The following is a 15,658-nucleotide window of genomic DNA, read 5'->3' as shown; positions in this document are numbered from 1 at the left end:
GTCCTATTACGGCGAGATTCTGTTTTAATGCCTTTCACCCCATCACTGGCGGTTCGTCTATTTCGCGGGATTCAACGCTCAATCCTTCACAAACTTGCTGGCAGCTTATATCTGGAATCAATCCCAGTCGGTGTGTTGACCACGCTAGTTGCTGCTTACTCGGGGGCATTTAAACATGCTCATGATTCCGGTACTCTGACCCGGCAATGGAGAAGCAGCGTGGATCCATTGCCGGGTCAGAGTACCGGAATGCAGCAGCCAGATTGATCCTCAACCTGCCCAAGAGAACACGCATCACCCAGCACCTAAAAGACCTCCAATGGCTCCCCATCGAGAAGTGATGTCAGTTCATGCTTTTGACCAATGCCTTCAAAGCCCGCCAAAACCAAGGACCAGCTTATATGAACCACTGACAGATCTTCCACCAACTGACCAGAAACCTCTACTCCACACACCTTGCTCAGACAACACGGCCGGAACAACCTCCCCTCCACCTCCACACTGCACCCTCACTGAACGACATTAGGAAGGGACTCAAGACCTGGCTCTTTAACTGATACCTGCAGCACAGCTCCTGGATCCAGGGTGATTATCCACACTATACAAATTCTACTTGATTGATTGAAATTTATGAAAAAGTGATGCAGTCCAGCGCACAAATTCACTTTGCTGCACTGCCCTGCATCGTTGGGAAAGGGCAGGCATTCACTGTATTTTAGACATACTACTCATTTCTGGCTTTTCTTCCTGCACTGGACTGTCTAAAGCAAAACACAGGCACTCTTGCCCCATGGTGCAAGGGTGCCTGCATTGCACGTAGGATTGTTTTTGTGCAGGAAGGCCCACCTGGTCTCTGTCTAAAGTGGCAAAATAGACAAAGAAAATGACAGACTGAATTGCAGAACTTAAAGGTTACCAATTGCTGAGATTATTTCAATGATTCAACTGATCACTTTTTTGCATTTCGTAGTGGGCAAGTGGTGTCATGGCAAGACTAGAGGCAGACATCGGAGTATGGAAGCTCAGTACTGGGTCTAATTTTAAAAAGCAATCAGCTCCACCAGTCCTTGATTACTGGGTAAATGGAGAAAGGAACAATAAGCAGACTCATACAGGGAGACATAAAAAATATCTCTAAATTCCAAAGACATTTCCTGGAATCTATTGGATTCCAATATATGCATCACATGGTAATCTACCAAGGGCCGTATTAAGGAAAGGGTGCACTGCCCTTGTTTGAGTCATGGCGAACGTTTAACCAGGTGCTGCGTGAGCAAACACACAGTGCGCCCTAGTACAATGAATAGCCTGCCCCCAGGGCAATCAATAAAATTGTGCTGCCCGAGGGCAGCACATTCAGGGAAATACAGATCGTCCCTTTCATTTTAGGACCACAAAATGTTTTTTTAAATGTGCTAAACCCATATGGCCAGTGGTTATTGATTTGCAAAATTGGTTTAGAAATACATCACAAATTACAATTTGGAAGCATCATGTTTTGGGAAACCTTTCAAAATTGCAATTCATAGTGCTATGTATCAGAAATTTGCACCCAGATGTTTGTTTGCAAACCATTAATAGGTGACTGATCCTTCAAATGAAGTGGGAACCCGTTTGCAATGGGTAAGGGAGACCCAAGATCCTTTTCCCTTTGTGAATGTGAAAGAAAGGTTTGTTTGGGAGTGTACAGTGGTCCAGCAGCACTACAAACTCTTATACTTCTTTAAAAGTATTTGTTTGTCTTAAATGCAGACCCATTTCCTTTTAAGGAAAACAACCCGTATTTAAAAAATAACTGGGCATATTTACAATAAACTGGCAGAGCGTGGTTAAGCTCCAAATTTGCTAATGCCGTGCTCCGTCAATTTAAAAACGCAGGGATGCGCCGTATTCACAAGAATGCGTCTCGTCCCTGTGTTTTCCCCTAGCCCTGGTGCTAAATCTAGCTGCTTAGATCCAATGCAGGCACCCTTGAGCCATAGTGTAAGGATGTCTGCGTTGCAGGAAATGATTGTTCATGTGCAGGAAGGTGGCCCTTCCTGCACATAAACAATCCATAATGGTGAGTTGTAACTTCTATGTGTGCTGCTTTATGCAGCACACATAGAAGTTGCAACTCATCATTTTTTAATGATTTTTTATGTGCAGGAAACCTTCCTGCACATGAACAATCATTCCCTGCAATGCAGACATCTAAGAGTTCTCCTCATTTTGCCAGGTTAAGACCAGGTTTTCCCTGGTCTTATTTTTGGCGCTGTCGCATATTTATGCCACCCTTGTAAATATGGGGCAGCGTCAAAAGCAATGAGTTTTGCGGCGGAACGTCCACCTCAATACCCATTGCCCTCCTCTTTCACGCTAAGTGCTGTGTAAAAAGGGCCTTGTATACAAAGCGCTATAAAGCCAGGTTAAGTGGCTTAAAGTCGCCTTGCAAATAAAGTGAAGGGGTTTATCGCCATCAGATCGCCATAAAAAGGGATGGTCGGGTGGCGATAAGCCCTTGTAAATATGCCCCAGTGTACTTTATTTAAATGTGGTCACAGCCATCGTGGTCTGCTTTGTACATAGGTCGGTTCGTAAAATCTTCTTGGCTTTGCTAAAACTCAGTGAGCAATTTGCAAACACTTTTCACAAATCCAGTTTTCTTACATCTTCTCTGAGTATTCCTCCTGACTGTGCACTATTCCTTTTCCTCTCGACATTTTGGAAGTTTTCAGTCCCTCTTTGACTGAGAATCAAAGGCAAATTAACTGACTTGGATTTCCACCATTCTAAATCTATTTAGGCCAGACAGCATCTCTTAGTGGCATCCTTAATTCAAGAGGCATTGGAAGAGGACGAAGCTGCTACAAAGGCCAAGAATTCCCTTTGAACACCATTCCAATAACAACATAATGGGCAATTCCGGTGCAAACTCTTGCTTGCGCTCGGATCAGTATTCCATCTTTGCTGCAGATCATGCACCCAGCGAGTGTTTATGTATCCACACAATTCTTTGTCAGGTAATACCTGGTCTGGTTATTTGGGAATACTGCGCAAAATCTGAATTTGAACTCCTTGAAATGGGGAAAAATGCGCACTTAATACTTTTTCAATATTCTGAAAGGAAATTCTGACTGATTCTCAAGTTGCACGGATGGTGAATACCTTGGGCCTCATTTATGTCATTTGTGAGGCCCTACAGACACTTTTGCACTGCCGGAATGTCACTTTTTGACATTCTGGTGGCGCAATGTGCCACTGGCATATTTATAAGGCCACGTAAAGCCATGTTACGTGGCTTTTCATGGCCTTATAAATACATGCCCCTTTCAAGCAGAAAACTTTGTGAATGGGCCATTCCATGGGAGTTGCTGGGAGTGTTCCCAGCAACATCCATGGCTTTTTGACACTGCCCCAGATTTACCAGAAATCCTGGGCCTCATTTATGAGGCTGTGCGTCACTTTTACGCCGCCGGTGCGTCACTTTTTGTGACGCACCAGTTGCGCCATATTTACAAAGTGACGCATCTAGGTAGATGCGTCACTTTGTAAACCCCTGCGCCACATTATCCCTGTGCCAGGTATAATGTATGCAAGGGGGGCATTTTGACGCAAGAAAGGGTCTTGAAAGTGACGCAGTGAAATCTATAAGATTTCACTGCGCCACTTTTAAGACACAAATGCGTCAATTTCTTACGCCTGCCTCACAGCAGGCGTAAGACTGATGCAGGCCCTTTCACATGGGGCTTGCCCCATGTGAAAGGACACATTGCTGGAGTTGCGTCACTTTTGTTACACACTCCAGCAATGCGTCACTTTTGCGTCATACAGATACGTCAGAAATACTGACGTATCTGTAACTCTTTGCGCCATGATGCGTCATACTGTAAATATGACGCATCATTGGGGTTGCAAAGAGGATGCAGTGAAAAGTGACGCATCGCCTTTTTTCACGCAGCGATGCGTCACTTTTCATAAGTGAGGCCCCCTAGGTCTGAGGCAGCGCCAAAAACTTACATCTCCCCAGGGGAGGAGTAAGGGAGGCACATCGAGGAGAAATATCTTGTGATTGTTTTTTTGCAGGAAGGTGCCTGCGTTGGCGCGTGGCAGTCCATTGTGTGCCGGCGGAGGGGAAAAGGACAGGAATGCGCCGTATCTGATAGATACAGCGCATTCCTGCAGTTTCCTTTTGCCGTAGGGCAGCGCATCAGCAAGGCCTGCTGCACTGCACTATGGCAGACAAACCCATAAATGAGGCCCATGTGCTGTGGTATTAATATTTAGCGGGTGTTTAATTAGTACTCAGGCCTGACCTTCTTGGCACCTATTGTCTCCCATTTTAAAGTCTGCCCATGAACCATGGTGTGATTGTCCTTCCATCAGCAGTGAGTAACCTGCCAAAATCCACAGTTAAAATGAGCCCGCTGCTACACTCTCTGACTGAACCAAGCTGGGATGCTTTCTTACCTGCTTCTGCATTTCCAGACAGCTGCTCCAACAATTAGTGCGTAATTTCCCTGGTGCTTGAAACTAATCGTCTTTCGAGATCTCATCTTGCCTTTCTCGACTTTCATTACATCCTAATTCATTTTTTTTATGAGCACTTCATGCCCTGCCGTCTCACATGCTTTCGGCAGGACATGGCTGGTTGCTGTGTGTTGAGAGCGTTGGGCTCTGAGTGGAGAGTGGAGCATTGTTAATCCTCCAGGGGCATAAGTTGGGGAAAAACAGGCGTAGCCATTTCTACACCTAAAATGGGTTCTTGTATCCGAATAATGATCTTTTGAAAGCCAGCATTCATTTAATGTTTGATAGTTTAGTACATAGCTGTTTTGGGCTGTTAACATTCCCTGTTAATTTTGCTGCACCTTGGGTTCTCAATGATGACTGGTGGATAAATGGTACTACAACAGTCATTTAGGGTCAATTGCTGTGTGATGACACTTTCCGTGAAGTCACTTACATCATCGTTGTGCTTTAGGTGAATGCTGAGGTGAGCCCTTGGAAGCCCTTTAACTTATGAGTGTCATGTTTCTGAACAGAAGATGTTTATTGTAGACTACTATGCGTTGCACATCTTGGGCCTCATTTATGAGGCCCCTTGTGGCACTTTTGTGTTGTCTGAATGTCATTTTTTTGACGTTCCAGTGGTGCAATGTGATGGGGCTTATTTACAAGGCCACATAAAGACACTTTATGTGGCTTTTCAGGGCCATGTGAATATGTGCCCCTTTCACACAGAACACAGCGTGAAAGGGGCGTTCCATGGGGGAAACAACCTTTACAACGCAACTTTTACAACGCACTACCATTACAATGAAACTTTTACAACGCAACATCCATTACTTCGCATGCCATTACAACGCATGACACTACAACGCATACCACTACAACGCATGTGATTACAACGCAGTCATTACAACGCTTACCATTACAACGCATACCATTACCATCCAACACTTACCCTACTGTTGCACCCCCTGGAGTTAGAATAGTAATTTTTACCCCTACACTATCCAACACTTACCCTACTGTTGCACCCCCTGGAGTTAGAATAGTAATTTTTACCCCTACACTATCCAATACTTACCATACATGCAATTTAATGTTATGCGTTGTAATGGTATGCGTTGTAAAGGTAGTATGCGTTGTAATGAAATGCGTTGTAAAGATACCTTTAAGAAATTTGTTGTAATGGCATGCGTTGTAATGGAATGTGTTGTAATGGATGTTGCGTTGTAAAAAATGCGTTGTAAAGGTATGCGTTGTAAAAGTATGCGTTGTAACGTCATACAACCGTTCCATGGTGTTGTTGTGGGTGTCCCCACACAACGCCAATGGAATCTGAAGCATATCCAGATTTATGAGAACTCATAAACCTTGGAATGCATCAGCCGCAACAAGGAGAAATGTTTTCACTTGTCCTCGTTTTTCCTTTTTCTATGTGTGCTGTATTCTGCAACTGAATTGATTGATATTGTGCAGCAAGGTGTCCCTTCCTGCACAAAATCAATCAGCCATGCATCGCAGGTGCCCTTGCATCATGGTGCAAGGCTGCCTGCGTTCGTGCATGGCAGCCTATTGTGCACCAGCGCAGGGAAAAAGGGCAGGAATGCACCATATGCATTCCCGCCTTTTTCTCTTGACGCAGGGCAGCGCAGCAAGATTCCTTGCGGCACTGCACCAAAACCTCATAAATGAGGCTCCTTGTTTATAAAACGTTTGGTGTACTGCATTGAAATATTCGGCTAATGTTGCTTGTAACAGTTTCTTTAAATATATCGTGCTCACATGCTCCAGAGTAATGGATGTTTTAGAAAACTTGGAAATACAAATTGTTAGTCAAGTCAGTGGCATTCATTATATTTGTCTTGGTGGGGGAAAGGCGGAGTTGCCCCACCATATATTAAATCTAAGGTCATTTGGTCTAACCAATATCCCTGAAATGCATGCATTAGTACACTGAGCCATCAAACCTGACTTTACCTGGGCCCTTAGCTATAACCTGGCTCCTAAGACCACTAATAGGGTGATACAAGTTATTAACATTACATTCCAATATCGTGGGGAAAATATATCCATTCTTTGTGAATAGGCTTAGTATATTTGAGCTAGGATGAGCTTAATTAATAAGAAATTGAAATAGTGTTTTGCTCTGTAGAGTGCCCCACAACAATATACACACCCCTAGTATCCCAGGGCCTTTTAGTGGCAGGGACAGCAGTTTTATCACAATATACTGACATTGAGGGGAACAGGAACAACGGTTTCTCTAGAAAACCTAAACCTATCTTCTCCTCTCACCTAAGAAAGTGTTCCACTGTGTAATTTGCACATGGATTTCTCCACTTCCTCTGATGCCAAGACTGTCGGCAGGAGATAAAGAAGTGGCATTCAAAGGTCAAGTGCTCTCACACCAAGGTGTCAAGTTAACCCCAACCGGTTCAGATGGTGGTGAAGGAGTACCGACGGAGAGAGCGGTGCTTCCCTCGAGTCCTGAGCCGTTGCCAGGCGGGGTGGGGCCATGTGCTTCAATAATCTGGTGACATACATGACGTCTGCAAACAAAGAATACACCTAGAGAATCAGGTGATGTTTTTTCATGTTGCAGAACTATTAGTATGTGGTCACTTTTATTTTCATTCCCAATACCTCACGACACTTTTTTGCAGTAGCATTTTCACTAATATTCCGGTCCTGATGAAAGCAATAGACTCTTTAGTCTTGTGTAAATTGCTGAAACATGTTGACCATATTTACATCTAGGTAGATATTTGTTAAATCTACTTGTGCTGCTATTTTTAACAATGGTGGAGCGAGCATAGAACAGAATAAAGCTAGTCTCATTTCATGCTCCCTCACCCATTTTTAAGTCTCACTCACTTATCACATTTCTATGCACGAGCACTGCAAATCAGTCACCCTCATTTCATTTTATATTGTTGGGTAGTCTGTGACACTCAGAACCACGTGGGCCACCACTAAGGTTTTCTTAGGGTTAAACCATCTGAACTTTAATTTAAACCGGTGGTGTACCTAGTTGCGAACAGGAATCCAAAATGATGAAGGGCGGTTCCGAGTGGTGACTGATGGGTATTCTGTTAGTAATCACAGATATCCATCAATGTGTTTTCACATTCACTAGATGAGTTGACACTTACTTCTGTCGGTTTAATGAACCACACTTAGACCCCCTTTTTCTAGACCCTCTGACACTCTTGTGTTTTATAAGTTAAGTGAATGCCATCATGGAGTGATACAGCACAAAACAATTTTGGTATGAAGTGAATCCTTACTTCTTGTGTGCTTATTCACACTTTATTATGTCCTCTTTTCATAAAAGCAAAGCTGTTTAAGTCCACTCTTCCACTGGATACCTACCAATTCCATTCTATGTCTGATATTTATGCTCTCATTTTAATTCGCTCTCGCTTCCCTCAAATCTTCCTCCCCATGTTCCCTTCAATGTTCTCGATCACAACATAAACATTTTGCCACAATCAATGATTTGCATACAGCTGGATCCAAACTGAGGTGGCATAATAAGAAAAATTATGATGGACTGGGATGTGGTCTGAGTAATTACCAGTGGCTGAGATTAATTTGAGTATTCCATCCACTGTTTTATTGTATGCTTCAGTGTGATGACCTAAGTGGGATGGGTATCCCTAGACATCGGTCTCATCACACTGTGCCAAGGGAACCAAACTACACCAGGCTAATGAGCAAAATTAAGGTGAAACTGGTCCTGGGGTGCTTGTACTCTGCCTCAGGGAGGACCTGGCTTGGAATTACGGGATGGGCTGTTCCCATTGGAGGACAGGGATGCAGCTTTAGTAAATACCAGTGGTTAAGATTAGTTAAAGCATTCCATCCATCCCTTTTTGTGGAAGAGGTGTGGCGCAGCGGCCAGGGTGACTGACCCCAGAACACGGGGTTCACTGTTCTATCGCTGGCACCAGTGGCAGGTTAGCCCAGCACCATGTGACTCTGGGCAGCAGCTCGCTTAATCTTCCCGACGGCCCCTAGCTCCGGGACACCCCTCCGGAAGTAGGTGTGCGCTTTACAAATGCTGGCATCTCATTTTTTGCAAATTTCAGTGTTACACCATACGAAGGACATGTATGCCCAGACATGGGTCCCATGCACCAATAGCGGCAGCCCCTCGGGGGCTCCAAGGCATCCACTCTCTGCCACCACTGCTCCTATGGGCAAATGGGGTGTTTGTAGAAAACCATGCACCCTGTTGCAGGCACACCATGGTGCCTGCCACACAATGCAGGGTTTTACAGGGGGGTCCTTAGGTACGCCATTGACCCCCAACCGGAGGTCGCAGGATGACGGGGGATCCCCAAAGTCAATTTCTGACAGCCTTTTCGTGTCGGACAGGCCGACTCGGAAAGGCTGTTGGAAATCATCATCGTAATTGTGAAGTTCGAAAGGCTGTTCATAGAGTTGTACGATACGGTTCCGACCGACATGGATACTCCGAGAGCCAGTCGGAACCAATTCGGAATGACCGAACGGTTTACCTTCCGACTGCGAACATGGTAATCGTTCGGACGGATTTTAAAGCAACCGAGTCGGTCGTTGGAAGGGTTCCAACATGGTCAAGGAGCTTCCGACTGTTGGTCGGAGCCTTTCCGACCAACATCGTAGTTGGCCCCTAAGTGTGTGTTTGTCTGTGAGTTAGGGTGTGCATATGTATGTATGTGTGAATGTCTTTGTGTGTGTGTGCATTCGATATGTGTGTTATGTTATGTTATATCCACTTTTATAGCGCAACGACTCACCCAGGGGGCATCTCGGCGCTTACCTAGTGAAAGAGAGGTGGGTCAGACCGGAGCTGTAAGAATTCAAAACAGAACAGTTTTGAATTGTTTCCTAAACGCAGTAAATGAGGAACATTCACGCAGTGCAATGGGCAGTTGGTTCCAGTACCGTGGGGCAAGGTACGAGAAGGCCTTACCTCCCGTGCATATTGAGACGTATTCGAGAAACTTTTCAGAGAGCTAAGGAATTGGATCTGAGGTATCGACCAGATACCTGTTTAGTAAATTTATTTTTAAGGTAGCGGGAACCTTAGCCATTTAATGCGTTAAATGTGAGGCAGCAGATTTTAAAGTTGGATTGCTTCTTTCCAGGTAACCAGTGTAGCTCTCTCAACAAAGGGCCATAGGGAGAGCCTGGAGGACGATTTAAGATCATTCTTGCTGCAGTATTTTGAATCACCTGCAGTTTAGCAAGCAACATCTCACTAACTTCAGCTAACAATGCATTCCCATAGTCCAGGTTGCTGATCACCATTGCCTGGACCAGGGTACTGCGATGTTTAATGGGCAGATAGGGCAGAATCTTATGTAGACGACATAAGCTGTAGTAACAGGAGCTGGTGGTGGCAGAGGTGTGATCTTTCATAGACAGTGTCTGGTCCAATTTTAGACCAAGGTTTTTCACGGATTAAGTAGGAGTAGGGGCAACTCCCAGATGGCATGGCCACCAATCCTCAGTCCAGATGGTTGGGCTTTCCCCATTAGCATACCTCAGTTTTGCTGGGATTCAACTGAAGGCAGTTCTCCGTCATCCAATTTGAGATGGCGTGCATACCCACCGAGAATCGGATTTGCTCGGCTTCTATATTGGGACCAATTGGGAATATCAGCTGAGTATTATCAGCATAGAAGATTATTTCTAACCCTTGTGGTTCTACAATTTTTGCTAAAGGGGCCATATATACATTAAATAATGTTGGACTTAAACAGGAGCCCTGAGGAACGCCCTTGTCGAGATGAGATTTCTGAGAGCGGTAGAGTCCAAGCATTATAGTTTGCCATCTGTCCGACTAAAAATGCTGCAGCCATTTCAAGGCTGTGCCTTGGATACCACATAAATGTAGTCTCTCCACGAGCAGAGAATGTGAGATGGTATCAAATGCCGCGGAGAGATCTAGGAGGATCAGAACTGCTGATCCACCTGCATCCATTACTTGCCTTGGGGAATCCGTCACTGCCAGGATAGCGGTTTCAGTGCTGAAACCTGGACGGAAACCTGACTGTGAGGGCTCTAGAATGTTGTTAGACTCAAGGTAAGAACTTAGCTGCCTATTTATTATAATTTCCAATTGTTTGCCCAGCAGGGGTAACAAAGATATTGGTCGATAGTTACTGAGGGCCTGCGGGTAAGCTGTTGGTTTTTCAAGATGGGTCGTACGTATGATTCTTTCCAAGGGGTGGGTATAATGCCTGATTGAATTAAACAATTAAAAATGTTTTGGATTAGCGGAGCACAACTGGTGGATAGCAGGGCTATGATTTGGGGAGGGCAGAGGTCACAGGGCAAACCAGATTTAGCAAAGGATAATGCATTAATGATTTCCTCTAGCGAAGTTGATTCAAATTGATCGTGAGTAGTGACTGTCGGTGTCTTAGGTTTCCTAATCCAGTTAGAGTTTCTGACTTCAAAGACTTTGTGATCGGAAAATTGGCAAAATAAGCGCAATTTTTTCCTGGAAGTAGACTGTTAAAGAATCGCATAATTCCTGAGATTCAACAGCAGGTTGTCTACAAGCTTGAAGTGTTACAAAGTCCTTAACTATATTAAATAGGGCCTTGGATGAGTTAGAGGACTGGTCAATTTGATTCATGATAAAAGTGCGCCTGGCCGTTTTTATATTCTGATGATAGCTGGACAGAGCTAGTTTATACACCTGTTTGTCCTGCGGATCTTTACTAAGTCTCCATCGTCTCTCTATTGCCTTGCACTTAGATTTGTCATCTTTTAGCTCCGTCGTGTACCAGGAGACTGATTGCCATCACTGGACTTAGGCTATAATTCCATAGAGGAATTACGGAGTCCAGTGCTGTCCCTGAGGCCGAGTTGAATGCTTTCAACATACCAGAATCATCGGAGTTGTCTGAACCACTCTCCAATAATGGGGGGGTGGAATACCTCAATGAAGGATTCAAGAGATAGTTAATGCCAGGGCCTACGTGACTCCCTCTTCCAAGCTGCATTTGTTGCTGAAATCATAGCAGACTCAGATGAACTGGAAAATAAGACCATAAAGTGGTCAGTCCATGTTAGTGGATAGGGAGGATAGTAAGTAAGTTGTTCAATGTTGGTGAAAATTAAATCTAGGGCGTGGCCAGCCTGGTGTGTTGAGCCAATAACCCTTTGGGCAAGTCCAATTAAATTGAGACTGGTTATGAGCTTATTTACTTCTGGATTGGCAAGATCTTCGCCGTGAAAATTAAAATCCCCCAGCAGAATGAAATTGCTGGAAGCTAAGACTTGCATGGCAATCAGGTAATTAGCAAAGTTAGCTCTTGGTCCAGGAGGCCTGTAAATTAGCGCTCCATTCCAGCTAACCGAAGGAGACATGGTTATTTTAAAAATACCCAGTTCCAAACTATTGTTGCATAGAGTAGATGTCCATTGTACCTTAAGGTGATTTTTAAAGGCAATGGCAATGCCACCCCCGTCTTACCTTCCCTGTCTAGGTGAATGAATTTGTATCCCACCGGGATGGCTAAATTAATTGATGGATGATTGGTGGGCGTTAGACAGGTTTCAGTAAAGAAACATAGCTCAGGGGAGTGGGAAGTAATCATGTCCCATATTTCAATGGGATGTTTCGCTAAGGATCTGACATTACATAGGATATACTTAGGACTATTTTTATCTTGGTCAGGTTTATTTTTTTGATATGGTAAACTAGTCATAATCAGGTTTCTTTGGACGCATCAGTTTCTGCATGCAACCGGCCCTTCCTTGATAGTTATAAACTTTCTAAGACAACAAATGTTGACAGAATGTTTAATTTGTTCCCTCGTTCTGATGTCGTGAAAGTATGGGTGAATTTTGCGGATCTGCGGTCTGCAAAATTCACATGAAATCGAAAAAAAATCTGCGGATTTTCCCGCGAACTCGCAGATTTTTTTGCGATTTGCACTCTACTCAACTGGAGTACTCTACTGGCTAATCAGTAAGTGCTACCTCGTTGGGTAAATGTATAGTGGTTTTCCTGCACTGCAGCTGCGTAAAGGACCAGAAGATTTGTCTCCACTGACCATGTGTGCCTGTGACTTTTCCACCGCGCCAAAAGGCGCCGAGGTCCCTTGAGTGAGCTGTCCATCATAGTTGGGAAAGGGCGAGAAGACGTTTAATACCGCTAGTGTGTGGTGCGGGGCTTCTATGCGTGTCAACATGCCTCTTGTGTATAAAGGCTCAGAGAGCGAGCAGGGCAGCAGGAGAGGAGAAAGCAGCCTCCTGGTCACAGGAACTACACGGGGATTGTGCTCGAGAAACTCATGGATGCAAAGACCTCCCTCGAGTATTACAGCTAATTTTCAACGGTAGATATGGGGTTAAAGCACACTTGCCCAGCCTCGACAGTACTCACTAATGTTTTGGGCTGATTACAACATTACTGAATTTGAGCTTCAACTCGGGCACCTGCTTTATTTATATCTGTAAGTGCTTCCTGTTGAAGTTTAATTTTTGGCATACAGGAAGCACTTACAGAGTTAAGGCAGGTGCCCGAGTTGAAGCTAACTTTGTAACCATTTTAGAATGGCGCCGGCAAGCTGCCAGAGTTGAAGCTGCAACTTCAACTCTGGCAGCTTGCCAGCGCCATTCTAAAATGGTTACAAAGTTAGCTTCAACTCGAGCACCTGCCTTAAATGTAAGTGCTTCCTGTGGGCCAAAAAAAAAAAACGCACGCGAGCGGATTTGCGGATTTTTCGGCAATTTTGCGAGATTCGCAGATTGCCGAAAATCGGCAAATTCCACGAGCGGAATGGATTTTTGGCCCACACTTAATGCCGTGCAGGGTTTTTGCAGAGTAGGTCAAGCGGTTGGTGGTTAAGGCGCTTACAGTGATTTGAGCAGCATTTCCTGCCTCTGGGCTCGTTCGGGCGCAGACGGGCTTGCCTTTTGAGCGCCTTCGGCACTCCCGCTGTGCATGCACACTAAAGCATTCATTAATCCTGATTGTGGCAGAACAACTAGCCCGCTGCCTGCTGATTACCCCCAGTTCAGCCAAATGCTCCCCGGTCAGCTCCTAAATTGGCTGTGCGGTGGGTGCATGTAAGGCTGAGAGCAATTTAAATACAGTAACAAGTGATCATGTTTAGAACCAAAAAGAAATAACGGTTTGAGTAAATTACATAGACTCCCGGCTTCCGCCTAAGGAATCTGGAGCGCATGCGAGCTAAAGCAGTCTTTTATCCTGATTGTGGCAGAACAACTAGCCCGCTGCCTGCTGATTACCCCCAATATGGCAGCACCGTCAACCGGCAGTCTTCAGTTCAGCCAAGTGCCCCCCGGTCAGCTCCTAAATCGTCTGTGCGGTGAGTGCATGTAAGGCTGAGCGCAATTTAAAAAACAGTAAAAAGTGATTGTTTTTAAAACCAAAAAGAAATAATGGTGCAAGTACATTAAATAGACTCCTGGCTTCCGCCTCAGGAATCTCTAGGTGTATATATGTATGTTTGCTTGTGTGTGATGTAAATGTATGAACATGGGGTTGGCAAGGCCTGAGGCAGAGTGCTAGATAGTGCTTTTAGGCTCCATCGCTTTCATAATACACCAGCCACCAGTTGTGCACATTGTGGCACTGGAACCAAACTATACACATCTGATGAACCCTAATAAGGGTGACGCAGGACCTGGGTTACTTGTGTTCAGTTTCAGGGTGTCCCAGGCCTGGCAGTGCAGTCTAGGCTCTTCCTAATGTAGCAGGGTGAAGGTGATTTGCATATGTTTAGGTCCAAACCGAGGTAGAATGGTGTGCAAAGTAATGATGGACTGAGATGTGGCCTGAGTAATTAGCAGTGGCTGAGATTAATGTATCCATCCAAATTGATTAATTCATCACTTTTTTGTATACTTCAGTGCGATGCCGTAGGTGGGATGGGTATGCCCAGATGTGGGTCCTATTCACACTATGCAACTGGAACTAAGCTATATTCGACAGATGAGCCCTAACAAGGGTGAAACTGGTCTTGGATTGCTTGTGTTCTGGTCCAAGGAGGACCCATCCTAGCAGTTCGGGTTGGGCTGTTTCCACTGGGGCCGAGTCAAGACTGAGGTGGATTAGCATGCAAAATAATGATGAACTGGAATTCAGCCCGAGTAATTACCAGTGGCTGAGGTATTTAGTTCCAGCATTCAATCCTTAGCGTGGAGTGGTGTGGCTCACTGGTTAGAGGCAGCAGACCCGGAAGCAGAGAACGGCCCGGGACCAGGGTTCAATTCCCCACGCGGCAGGGTCGTGGACCAGGGTCAGCGGACTCGATAATTCTCGCCTCGGTGCCTACTCTAACCAGGGATCACACTCGGCAACTCTGGGCATTAGCTTGCCTCATCTCTACAACGGCCCCCCACATTCGCCAGGGATGCCTGGTTTCACCTTGGAGATACCCAGTAGGGACCATCTCACAGGGATAGCCAGGACGGGTTCCCCAGCGGTCTACAGCACCACGACGCCTCAGGGCAGCAGTGCGCTTTACAAGATACATTTGCATTGCATTACATTACAATCCATCACTTTTTTGTATGCTTCAGGCTGAAGTTTTAGACCAAGCTATTGCAGATTTATTTTCAAAGTTTATATTTGAGGAATATTGCTCTGGAGTAATCGGAGTAATTTAACTAATTCTGTCTTACTGTTCGGCGCAGGAAATACTGCTAATAATGTAAATACCCCTGCCCACGTAAGCATGAGTAATTTTGGGTTAAAATCCTACAGCAAGAGCACATTTAGCGAGCGCAAGCACCTGCTCATGCTGCAATTTATATTATGTTGCATTAAATGATATGCCATAACGCAAAATGCATCTTCGAGTCCATCAAGAAGAGTCATTCATTTAGCGCTATTTTCATAGTGCAATAACGCTAAATGAATGACTCTTCTTGAATAATTTTTGTTTAATCTTGCAAAATTGTTTAGTAAATTTGTGTGATCATGCTTTGCGGTATTATATGAGTTACGTCCAGCCCTAGAATATTTCCTGGCGGACTTCAGTAGGTATTGCTGAATTTGGCTGCTTGGGATTACTTACTTTGAGTGCTGGTTCAGGACTTGTGTGAACACATTTTCATTTTTTATATCGGAAAAGAATTCTATAATATCACTCCGAATGGCTGGGCTGACCATGTAAGATTGATGTAAACT

Source organism: Lissotriton helveticus, chromosome 11 (genome assembly GCF_964261635.1).
Source record: "Lissotriton helveticus chromosome 11, aLisHel1.1, whole genome shotgun sequence".
In the NCBI taxonomy this organism is placed as follows: Eukaryota; Metazoa; Chordata; class Amphibia; order Caudata; family Salamandridae; genus Lissotriton; species Lissotriton helveticus.
The sequence above is the reverse complement of the archived record's forward strand: the minus strand, read 5'-3'. Positions refer to the sequence as shown.